This window comes from Ranitomeya imitator, chromosome 4 (assembly GCF_032444005.1).
Source record: "Ranitomeya imitator isolate aRanImi1 chromosome 4, aRanImi1.pri, whole genome shotgun sequence".
NCBI classification, from domain to species: Eukaryota; Metazoa; Chordata; class Amphibia; order Anura; family Dendrobatidae; genus Ranitomeya; species Ranitomeya imitator.
The window spans coordinates 584,021,926-584,034,379 of record NC_091285.1 but is presented as its reverse complement, the minus strand read 5'-3'; positions in this window follow the sequence as shown (position 1 = coordinate 584,034,379).

Genomic DNA, 12,454 nt, shown 5'->3' with positions numbered 1-12,454 from the left:
CTGAAACCCTAATCCAAACACACCCCTAACTCTAATTCCAACGGTAACCCTAACCACACCTCTAACCCTGACACACCCCTAACCCTAATCCCAACCCTATTCCCAACTGTAAATGTAATCTAAACCCTAACCCTAACTTTAGCCCCAACCCTAACCCTAGCCCTAACCCTAGCCCTAACACTAGCCCTAACCCTAGCCCTAACCCTAGCCCTAATGGGAAAATGGAAATAATTACATTTTTTTTATTTTTCCCTAACTAAGGGGGTGATGAAGGGGGGTTTGATTTACTTTTATAGCGAGTTTTTTAGCGGGTTTTTATGATTGGCAGCCGTCACACACTGAAAGACGCTTTTTATTGCAAAAAATATTTTTTGCGTTACCACATTTTGAGAGCTATAATTTTTCCATATTTTGGTCCACAGAGTCATGTGAGGTCTTGTTTTTTGCGGGACGAGTTGACGTTTTTATTGGTAACATTTTCGGGCACGTGACATTTTTTGATCGCTTTTTATTCCGATTTTTGTGAGGAAGTATGACCAAAAACCAGCTATTCATGAATTTCTTTTGGGGGAGGCGTTTATACCGTTCCGCGTTTGGTAAAATTGATAAAGCAGTTTTATTCTTCGGGTCAGTACGATTACAGCGACACCTCATTTATATCATTTTTTTATGTTTTGGCGCTTTTATACGATAAAAACTATTTTACAGAAAAAATAATTATTTTTGCATCGCTTTATTCTCAGGACTATAACTTTTTTATTTTTTTGCTGATGATGCTGTATGGCAGCTCGTTTTTTGCGGGACAAGATGACGTTTTCAGCGGTACCATGGTTATTTATATCTGTCTTTTTGATCGCGTGTTATTCCACTTTTTGTTCGGCGGTATGATAATAAAGCGTTGTTTTTTGCCTCGTGTTTTTTTTTTTCTTACGGTGTTTACTGAAGAGGTTAACTAGTGGGCCAGTTTTATAGGTCGGGTCGTTACGGACGCGGCGATACTAAATATGTGCACTTTTATTGGTTTGTTTTTTTTTTATTTAGATGAAGAAATGTATTTATGGGAATAATATATATTTTTTTTTTTCATTATTTAGGAATATTTTTTTTTATTTTTTTTTACACATTTGGAAATTTTTTTTTTAACTTTTTTACTTTGTCCCAGGGGGGGACATCACAGATCAGTGATCTGACAGTTTGCACAGCACTCTGTCAGATCACTGATCTGACATGCAGCACCTCAGGCTTCACAGTGCCTGCTCTGAGCAGGCTCTGTGAAGCCACCTCCCTCCCTGCAGGACCCGGATCCGCGGCCATCTTGGATCCGGGCCTGGAGCAGGGAGGGAAGGAGGTAAGACCCTCGCAGCAACGCGATCACATCGCGTTGCTGCGGGGGTCTCAGGGAAGCCCGCAGGGAGCCCCCTCCCTGCGCGGTGCTTCCCTGTACCGCCGGCACATCGCGATCATCTTTGATCGTGGTGTGCCGGGGGTTAATGTGCCGGGGGCGGTCCGTGACCGCTCCTGGCACATAGTGCCGGATGTCAGCTGCGATAAGCAGCTGACGCCCGGCCGCGATCGGCGGCGCTCCCCCCGTGAGCGCTGCCGATCGCTATGACGTACTATCCCGTCCAGGGTCAGATAGGCCCAGGGCACTTCGACGGGATAGTTCGTCTAAGGTCACAGAGGGGTTAATGTTGATGATTATGGCTTACATCCAATGAAAAGTCTGTTTCAGTAGGCTCCACAATCATGGGGAAGACTGCTTACTTGATAGATATCCAGAAGGCAGTCATTGACACACTCCACAAGGAGGGTAAGCCACAAAAGGTCACTGCTAAAGAAGCTGGCTGTTCAGAGTGCTGTATCCAAGCATATTAATGGAAAGTTGAGTGGAAGGAAAAAGTGTGGTAGAAAAAAGTGCACAAGCAACCGGGATAACCGCAAATTTGAAAGGATTGTTAAGAAAAGGCCATTCAAAAATTTGGGGGAGATTCACAAGGAGTGGACTGCTGTTGGAGTCATTGCTTCAAGAGCCATCACACACAGATGTATCCAGGACTTGGGTACAAGTATCGCATTCCTTGTGTCAAGCCACTCATAACCAATAGACAACGCCAGAAGCATCTTAACTGGGCTAAGGATAAAAAGAACTGATCTGTTGCTCAGTGGTCCAAGGTGTTGTTTTCAGATGAAAATAAATTTTTCATTTAGGCTATGTGCACACAATCAGGATTTTTAGCGTTTTTTTTTTTGTGTGGCCGTTTTCCGCCTAAAAAAACGCTTACATAAGCATCCCATCATTCTTAATGCATTCCGCATTTTTTGTGCACATGCTGCGTTTTTTTCCGCGGCAGAATCGCATTCCGGAAAAAACCGCAGCATGTTCATTCTTTGTGCGGAATCGCTGCGATTCCGCACACATAGGGATGCATTGATCCGCTTACTTCCCGCATGGGGTTATGCCCACCATATGCAAAGTAAGTGAATCATGTGCGGATGGTACCCAGGGTGGAGGAGAGGAGACTCCTCCAGGCCCTGGGAACCATATACCTGTAAAAAAAAAAAAAGAATTAAAATAAAAAGTTGTGATATTCTCACCTTCGGGCGGACCCCACAGCCTTCCCACTTCTCGCGATGTTCCCATTCCCAGGGATGCCTTGCGACCATGACCTGTGATGATGTAGCGGTTTCGCTTGATGCTGCGTCATCTGGGGTCATTGCCGCGAGGCATCACTGAGAACGGGAGCATCGCGAGGAGCGGAAAGGCTGCGGGGGCCGTCGGAAGGTGAGAATATCACGATTTTTTATTATTTTTAACATCTTTTTTACTATTCCTGCTGCATAGGCAGCATCAATAGTAAAAAGTTGGTCACACTTGTCAAACACTATGTTTGACAAGTGTGACCAACCTGTCAATCAGTTTTCCAAGCGATGCTACAGATCGCTTGGAAAACGCTAGCATTCTGCAAGCTAATCACGCTTGCAAAACGCTAGTGTTTAGCGGGAATATGCATGCCAATTCTGCATGTGTATTTCCCGCTGAAGGGAGTTGCAGGATTGCCGGGGAAATTTTCACTGGAATTCTGCAAGGTGTGCACATAGCCTAAATTTGGAAATCAAGGTCTCATAGTCAGCAAACTCACCTGCCCTATTGTCAAGTGGAAGATGAGAGACACCGGACCCAACAGTGCAGATGAGCTGAAGGCTGCTATCAAAGCAACCTGGGCTTCCATAATACCTCAGCAGTGTCACAGGCTGATCGCCTCCATGCCACACCACACTGATGCAGCAATTGATGCAAAAGGAGCCCTGACCAAGTATTGAGTGCATTTACTGAATATACATTTCAGTAGGCCAACATTTCGGATTTTAAAATCATTTTTCAAGCTGGTGATATAAAGTATTCTAATTTATTGAGATGACTTTTGGGTTTTCATTGGCTGTAAGCCATAATCATCAACATTAACAGACATAAACACTTGAAATACATCACTCTGTTTGGGATTACCTTTAGATGGGCTAACAATTTAAAAGCTTTGCTTGCTCCCAGTTGTTTTAAAAATCCAAATTTGCGTACTGATTGGGATGTAGAGGAGTCTGCGGGTCTGCCTCACCTGGTGGAGATCTTGCTCAGACGCCGGCGTTTCCTGCGTCGACACATGCAGCGATCCATAGTCCGGCTCTCAAAATGTCATTGGCGCATGCACGAGATCTCCGGTGAGGGAGGTGGGTCACTCAGAGAAGTATGGGTTGTCAGTCAGTGACCATGACCAGAAGATGGCGATGAGTAGGAAAAGAGAACGAAAGGCTGGAGAGCTGTAACCTCAGGACCAAGCATCCGGCACTTGTGCTCATTTTCACAAAAAATTGGACAAGCGATTACTTGGAAATGGAATAAAGGATTGAAAAAACAAAAGTACAGAATTGACCTGCATTATGGCGACCTAAGGCTGGTTTCCCATTTGCGGACGAGGGCTTTGCAGAGGACTGCGTAGTTCCTCTGTTAAGCACCGCCCACTGCCGTACCTCTTCAGCTCCGCCTACGTCGGCATGCGCCCTGCGCACCCTGTCTAACATTGAGTAAGCAGGCCATGCAGATCTATGTGGATGCCTCTGCATGCGTCGTTTTCACTCTGTGCCGACTTGCGTCAAATGCAACATGTTGCATTTTGTTGCGGTCGGCGCAGCGTGAAAATGACGCATGCGGAAGCATCCGCATGGCCTGCCTACCCAATGTTAAAGATAGGGTACGCAGGACGCATGCTGATGTAGGCGGAGCTGAAGGAAGAGGCACGGCAGTGGGCGGGGCTTAATGGAGGAACTACGCAGTCCTCCGCAAAGCCCTCGTCTGCAAATGTGAAACCAGCCTAAGGCTACTTTCACACTAGCGTCATTTGGCCTCTGTCGCAACGCGTCGTTTTGGAGAAAAAATGCATCCTGCAAAGTTGCCCGCAGGATGCGTTTTTTCTCCATTGGCTTTCATTAGCGACGCATTGCGATGGATTGCCACACGTCGCATCCGTCGTGTGACTGATGCGTCGTGTTTTTGCAGTCCGTCGGGACAAAAAAACGTTCCATGCAAAACACATCTCGCTGCAATCAAGAGTCGGGCTCCCTTTAAAGCCACGTTCACACATTATTATTATTATTATTATACATTTTTATAGCGCCATTTATTCCATGGCGCTTTACATGTGAATACGAGGCAAATATAGACAAATACATTAAACATGAGCAGATAACAGGCACACGGGTACATAAGGAGGGAGGACCCTGCCCGCGAGGGCTCACAGTCTGCAGGGGATGGGTGATGAAACACTAGGAGAGGGTAGGGCAAGTTGCACGGCGGTTCAGTAACTTCAGGATCACTGCAGGCTGTAGGCTTGTCGGAAGAGGTGGGTCTTCAGGTTCTTTTTGAAGGTTTCTATGGTAGGCGAGAGTCTGATGTGTTGGGGTAGAGAGTTCCAGAGTATGGGGCAAGCACGGGAGAAGTCTTGGATGCGGCTGTGGGAAGAAGAGATGAGAGGGGAGTAGAGAAGGAGGTCTTGAGAGAATCGGAGGTTGCGTGTAGGTAGGTACCGGGAGACCATGTCACGGATGTATGGAGGAGAAAGGTTGTGGATGGCTTTGTATGTCATTGTGAGGGTTTTGAACTGGAGTCTCTTGGCGATAGGAAGCCAGTGAAGGGATTGACATAGGGGAGAGGCTGGGGAATAGCGGGGAGACAGGTAGATAAAGGCCCCTTCACATTAAAGCGACGCTGCAGCGATACCGACAACGATCCGGATCGCTGCAGCGTCGCTGTGTGGTCGCTGGAGAGCTGTCACACAGACAGCTCTCCAGCGACCAACGATCCCGAAGTCCCCGGGTAACCAGGGTAAACATCGGGTCACCAAGCGCAGGGCCGCGCCTAGCAACCCGATGTTTACCCTGGTTACCAGCGTAAAAGTAAAAAAAAACAAACAGCACACACTTCCCCACCGCCGTCCGTCCCCGGCGCCGCGCCCCGCACCCCCCCTGCACCGGCCGCGAGCACAGCGGCCGGAAAGCAGAGCGGTGACGTCACCACTCTGCTCTCCGGCCGACCGACGCCCACAGCCAGCACAGGAGGAGTGCAGAGCACAGCGCCGGGGACAGACAGCGTCAGGCAAGCATGCACCGTTCTTTCTTTTTTACTTTTACGCTGGTAACCAGGGTAAACATGGGGCCACCAAGCGCGGCCCTGCGCTTAGTTACCCGATGTTTACCCTGGTTACCAGTGAAGACATCGCTGGATCGGTGTCACACACGCCGATCCAGCGATGTCCACGGGAGATCCAGCGACGAAATAAAGTTCTGGACTTTGTTCAGCGACCAACGATCTCCCAGCAGGGGCCTGATCGTTGGTCGCTGTCACACAGAACGATTTCCTTAACGATATCGTTGCTACGTCACAAAAAGCAACGATATCGTTAACGATATCGCTATGTGTGAAAGTACCTTTAGTCGGGCAGCAGAGTGTAGGATGGATTGGAGCGGTGCCAGAGTGCTAGAGGGGAGTCCAGATAGTAGGAGGTTGCAGTAGTCGAGGCGGGAGATGATAAGGGCATGCACTAGCGTTTTTGCGGTGTCGCGGTCAAGGAAAGCACGGATCTGGGAAATATTTTTGAGTTTGAGACGGCAGGAGGAGGCAAGGGCTTGGATATGTGGCTTGAAAGAGAGGGCAGAGTCGAGGATCACCCCGAGGCACCGGGCGTGTGGGACTGGGGAAAGTGAGCAGCCATTGACATTGATGGATAGGTCTGGTGGAAGGGTAGAGTGAGATGGGGGAAAGATGAATTCTGTTTTGTCCATGTTCAGTTGTAGAAAGCGAGCAGAAAAGAAGGCTGAAATAGCAGACAGACAGTGCGGGATTTTGGTAAGTAAGGAGGTGAGGTCAGGTCCGGATAGGTAGATCTGCGTGTCATCAGCGTAGAGATGGTACTGCATACCGTGGGATTCTATGAGCTGTCCCAAGCCGAAAGTGTAGATGGAGAAGAGTAGGGGTCCTAGAACAGAGCCTTGAGGAACACCGACTGACAAGGGGCGAAGTGAGGAGGTGGTGTGGGGGAGGGAGACACTGAATGTTCGGTCTGTCAGATATGACGAGATCCAGGAAAGGGCCAAGTCTGTGATGCCAAGAGATGAGAGAATTTGTAGCAAGAGGGAGTGGTCCACAGTGTCAAAGGCAGAAGACAGGTCCAGGAGAAGGAGGACAGAGTAGTGTCGCTTGCTCCTGGCAGTTAGTAGGTCATTGGTGACTTTAGTTAGGGCAGTTTCAGTTGAGTGATGGGGACGGAAGCCTGATTGTAAACGATCAAAGAGGGAGCAGGAGGAGAGGTGGGAGGACAGTTCAAAATGGACGTGTTGCTCCAGCAATTTGGAGGCATAAGGGAGAAGAGATATCGGGCGATAGCTAGACACAGAGGATGGGTCAAGGGAGGGCTTTTTGAGGATGGGTGTGATCTTGGCATGCTTGAAGGATGAGGGGAAGACACCTGTTGTGAGTGAGAGGTTGAAGAGGTGCATTAGGGTTGGGATGAAGACCATGGAAAGGTTAGGGATGAGGTGGGATGGGAGCGGGTCAAGCGTGCAGGTGGTGAGGTGTGATCTTGACAGGAGGGTGGAGAGCTGGATCACGTAAAGCTAACACCTAGCCGGTCAGGGTATATCTACGCTCTCACCATTGTGGACCACTATTCCAGATTCCTGGTAGTCATACCAGTCAAAGATCTGACAGCTAGTACAGCTGCCAAAACCTTCCAGCAGTACTTCTGTCAACCCCATGGGTACTGTTATGATGCGGTGGTCTAGGAGCAACATGGAACGAGCTCTGAGGGAAGTGGCAACTGCACCGACCGCAGACCCTAAGCTCAACACAACACCAGAAGCAGCCGTGGAATGCTCCCAACTCTCCCCAGGCATCCCGTCACAGCCTAAGAGCCAACCACCCCCGAAGACAGAAGCAGGAAAACCATGTTGCCTCAGAGAAAATCCCCAAAGGATAGATTAGCCCCCCACAAACAATGACCGCGAGTGGAGAGGAAAAAGACACACACAGAATGAAACCAGGATGAGCACAGGAGGCCAGTCTAGCTTGATAGATAGGACAGGATGGAACACTGTGCGGTCAGTATAAAACACTACAAAAATCCACGCAGAGTAAACAAAAAATCTCCACACCTGACTAAAGGTGTGGAGGGTCACTCTGCTTCCCAGAGCTTCCAGCAAGACAGAAAATAATTCAAACTGAAAATGCTGGACAAACAAAGAAAGCACAGAATGGATAAGTCCACAAACTATGGACAGAAAAAGTAAGCAAAAACTTAGCTTTGCTGAACTGGTCAGGATAACCGGGAACTCCAAAGAGATGTGAATCCAACCAGGAACCATTTACAAGTGGCACTGGCTGAAGGAACAGCCAGGCTTAAATAGGCGAGAGAGGAGACGATAAGTGGAGGCAGCTGAATACAGCTAACTCCAAGGAGCAGCCATACCACTTGAAACCACAAGAGGGAGCCCAAGAGCAGAACTCACAAAAGTGCCACTTACAACCACCGGAGGGAGCCCAGGAGCAGAATTCACAACATTCAGTATTTGGTCAGTTTTTTTTACCTCAGTATTTATAAGCCAAAACCAGGAGAGGAACAATCAAAGGAAAAGTATAATAGAAACACGTCCCCACTTCTGTATTTATCACCCACTCCTGGTTTTGGCTACAAATACTGAGGTAAAAAACTGACCAAATACTGAACGTGTGAACGGGGCCTAATTCCTTCTGACTTCTTAAAAATGGAACACGGAAGTGTGAACTTAGTCTAAAAAAAATATCTGGGGGGGAGGGTAAAAAAAAAAAACATTAGTTGAGAATTAGGCCTCAGGCAGCCATAAATGGTGTCCATTTTAGCATCTGCCTTGCCTGTTTTTATATGTAGACTTGTGCTGGGTCTTTGGCTGTAACACTAACCCCTTAACGACAGCCGATACGCCTTTTCACGGCTGCAATTAGGGGTACTTAAACCACAGCGCCGTTAATTAAAAAGTGTATAGCGCCCCCCAGAGTCATATTTTCTCTGGGGTCTCGGCTGCCGGGGTAGCCGAGACCCCAGAGAACATGATCCGGGTCAGTTTTTACAGACCCCGATTTTGCGATCGCCGCTATTGACAGTATAGCGGCGACCGCAAAAAAAAAATGTCTGATGTGCCATTTAATTTTTCTCTCTGATGTGATTGCACATCAGAGGAGAGAGAATTAGAGTCTCCGATTTCCCCCCAGTACCTCCCCGCACTCTTCGGCCCTCATGCTTTCCCCCACATGGGCGCCGCCATCTTTATCCGGGAAGAAAATGAAGCAAAAAAAATCTTCCTATTGTTGCTGGGTGCCGACCGGCAGATCCCGGCGGGCGCACTGCGCAGGCGCCCGCCAGAATCTGCCGGCTGGCACCCAGCAACAATAGGAAGATTTTTCCTATTGGTTCATTTTGGTCACTGTGATAGACTATCACAGTGATCAAAATAAAAAAAAAAAGCAAATAAACCCCCCCTTTATCATCCCTTTAGGGAAAAATAATAAAATAAAGAAAATGTATATTTCCATTTTCCAATTAGGGTTACAGTTGGACTAAAGAGAGTTGGGCTAAAGTTAGGGTTGGGATTAGCCCCTTCACGACATGCGCCGTACTAGTACTGCGCATATCGTGTCTCTCCTTTGATGTGGGCTCCGGCGCTGAGCCCACATCAAAGCTGGGACATGTCAGCTGTTTTGAACAGCTGACATGTGTCCGCAATAGTGGCGGGTGGAATCGCGATTCAGCTGCCGCTATTAACTAGTTAAATGCCGCTGTCAAACTCTGAAAGCGGCATTTAACAAGTGCTTTCAGCCATCGGGCCGGAAGTGGGCGCACCGCTGACCCCGTCACGTGATCGTGAATCATCTGTGCATTGGCATAACAACCAGGGGTCTCCTGAAGACCTCTATGGTTGTTGATGCCAGATTGCTGTGAGCGCCACCCTGTGGTCGGCGCTTATAGCAATGCAGCAATTCTACATATGAGCGATCTGAGCATCACTCCTATGTAGCAGAGCCGATCAAGTTGTAGCAGCTTCTAGCCTCCCATGGAGGCTATTGAAGCATGGCAAAAGTTAAAAAAAAAAGTTTTTAAAAAAATGAAAAAAATAAAAGTTTAACCCCTTTACCCCCAAGGGTCGTTTGCATGTTAATGACCAGGCCAATTTTTACAATTCTGACCACTGTCCCTTTATGAGGTTATAACTCTGGAACGCTTCAACGGATCCCAGTGATTCTGACAGTGTTTTCTCGTGATATATTGTACTTCATGATTGTGGTAAAATTTCTTTGATATTACCTGCATTTATTTGTGAAAAAAACAGAAATTTTGCAATTTTCTAACTTTGAATTTTTATGCAATTAAGGCTGCCGTCACACTAGCAGTATTTGATCAGTATTTTACATCATTATTTCTCAGCCAAAACCAGGAGTGGGTGATAAATACAGAAGTGGTGCATATGTTTCTATTATACTTTTCCTCTAATTGTTCAACTCCTGGTTTTGGCTTACAAATACTGATGTAAAATACTGACCAAATACTGCTAGTGTGACGGCAGCCTAAATCATAGAGATATGTCTGTTAGGTGTTGAGTTCCCGCCTCTGCACAGGGGGAATCTCAAACCATCTCTGCTGCGGTCTCCCATTCTTCTTCAGCTGCAGTGGAGTCTGCTCAGCGGAGACGTCGGTCCCAGTGTCTTGCTCAGTCTCACTCTGTGCATAGGGTTACTGCTGCTTTTCCAGCTTCTGCCATTGAAGCCAGTGCTGGGCAGCGGCGAGCAGTTGCTTTTGGGACTAAGTCCTGCTTTTTCCCTTCTGAGCATGCCCAGGGTGAGATCTCCCGTTGGAGATCGAGGGTCACATGCTCAGATGCTGCAGCGGTTCCCATTGGTCCTCCAGGAAGGTCTTGAAGGTGCTAAACTTCTGTGGCAGCTTCCCATTGGCCCTTTATTGGAAGGTCCTGAACATGCTGCAGCTATATAAGCCTCGCATGACCGCACGGCCATGCGCTAGTGTACATTTGTAAACGTGTGTGTGTTGTGAGTGAAAGTCGTTCATTAAAATCCCCTCCCTATTGGATGACAGTTCGCGGAAGATGCATGATTGCTATCTAGCGCCCGACTTAGCCATCAACACGTAACACACCATACAGCATCTAATTGCTGTGACCGCCAGTTCGGCGCCGTGCGCTTTCACAGCGCTTTCCTGACCCAAGTCTGGGTGGTTAGTGGCGTCCGCCAGTGCGGCACCGCACGCACTCTCGTGCATCTTTATTATTATTAATTCTGTCACTCTGACACCCCAGTTGCGGTGTCGAGCTCATGAGGTCTATATGAACTCAAATCCTGTATCTTGGGATCGAGTTCCGAGACTCCTTGCGCTCTTGGTGCGATACTGCGGCCTTGTGACGCAACAGGGTTCGCTTCCTTCACACAGGGTGAAGTTAACCCGTGTGTGTATTCACATTGTACCGCCATATAGTCCGTCATTACTTGGCAGCAGGTTTCATCTCTGCACGGTGGACCCCGGGCTGCGAACGCACCTTACTCTATCTGTCTTATTATTTGGTGCGTTCTGCTAGGCCTAACAGTGTCACACAAAATAACATTTCCGACATGTCTACTTTACATCAGCACAATTTTGGAACCAAAATTTTTTTTTGTTAGGGAGTTATAAGGGATAAAAGTTGACCAGCAATTTCCCATTTTTACAACATTTCCCATTTTTTTTTTTAGGGACCACATCTCATTTGAAGTCATTTTGAGGGGTCTAAATGATAGAAAATACCCAAGTGTGACACCATTCTAAAAACTGCACCCCTCAAGGTGCTCAAAACCACATTCAAGAAGTTTATTAACCCTTCAGGTGTTTCACAGGAATTTTTGGAATGTTTAAATAAAAATTAACATTTAACTTTTTTTCACAAAAAATTTACTTCAGCTCCAATTTGTTTTATTTTACCAAGGGTAACAGGAGAAAATGGACCCCAAAAGTTGTTGTACAATTTGTCCTGAGTACACCGATGCCCCATATGTGGGGGTAAACCACTGTTTGGGCGCATGACAGAGCTCGGAAGCGAAGGAGCGCCATTTGACTTTTCAATGCAAAATTGACTGGAATTGAGATGGGACGCGATGTTACGTTTGGAGAGCCCCTGATGTGCCTAAACATTGAAACCCCCCACAAGTGACACCATTTTGGAAAGTAGACCCCCTAAGGAACTTATCTAGATGTGTGGTGAGCACTTTAACCCACCAAGTGCTTCACAGAAGTTTATAATGCAGAACCGTAAAAATAAAAAATCATATTTCTTCACAAAAATTATCTTTTCGCCCCCCAATTTTTTTATTTTCCCAAGGGTAAGAGAAGAAATTGGACCCCAAAAGTTGTTGTCCAATTTGTCCCAACCTGAGATCCCGAAAAGTGGAGACACTACAGGTCTCGGAAAATTGTGCATTTTTTTTATTAGCAAAGATTGGAATTTTTTTCAGCACTTAGATAAAAAATAACCTGGACGTGTTTGGTGTCTATGAACTCGTAATGACCTGGAGAATCATAATGTCAGGTCTGTTTTAGTATTTAGTGAACCTAGCAAAAAAGCCAAACAAAAAACAAGTGTGGGATTGCACTTTTGTTTTGCAATTTCACCGTACTTGGAATTTTTTCCCCATTTTCTAGTACATGACATGGTAAAACCAATGATGTCGTTCAAAAGTACAGCTCGTCCCGCAAAAACCAAGCCCTCACATGGCCGTATTGACGGAAAAATAAAAAAGTTATGGCTCTGGGAAGAAGGGGAGCTAAAAACGAAAACAGAAAGACGAGAAAGGGCTGCAGCGTGAAGGGGTTAGAATAGGGTTGGAATTAGGGTT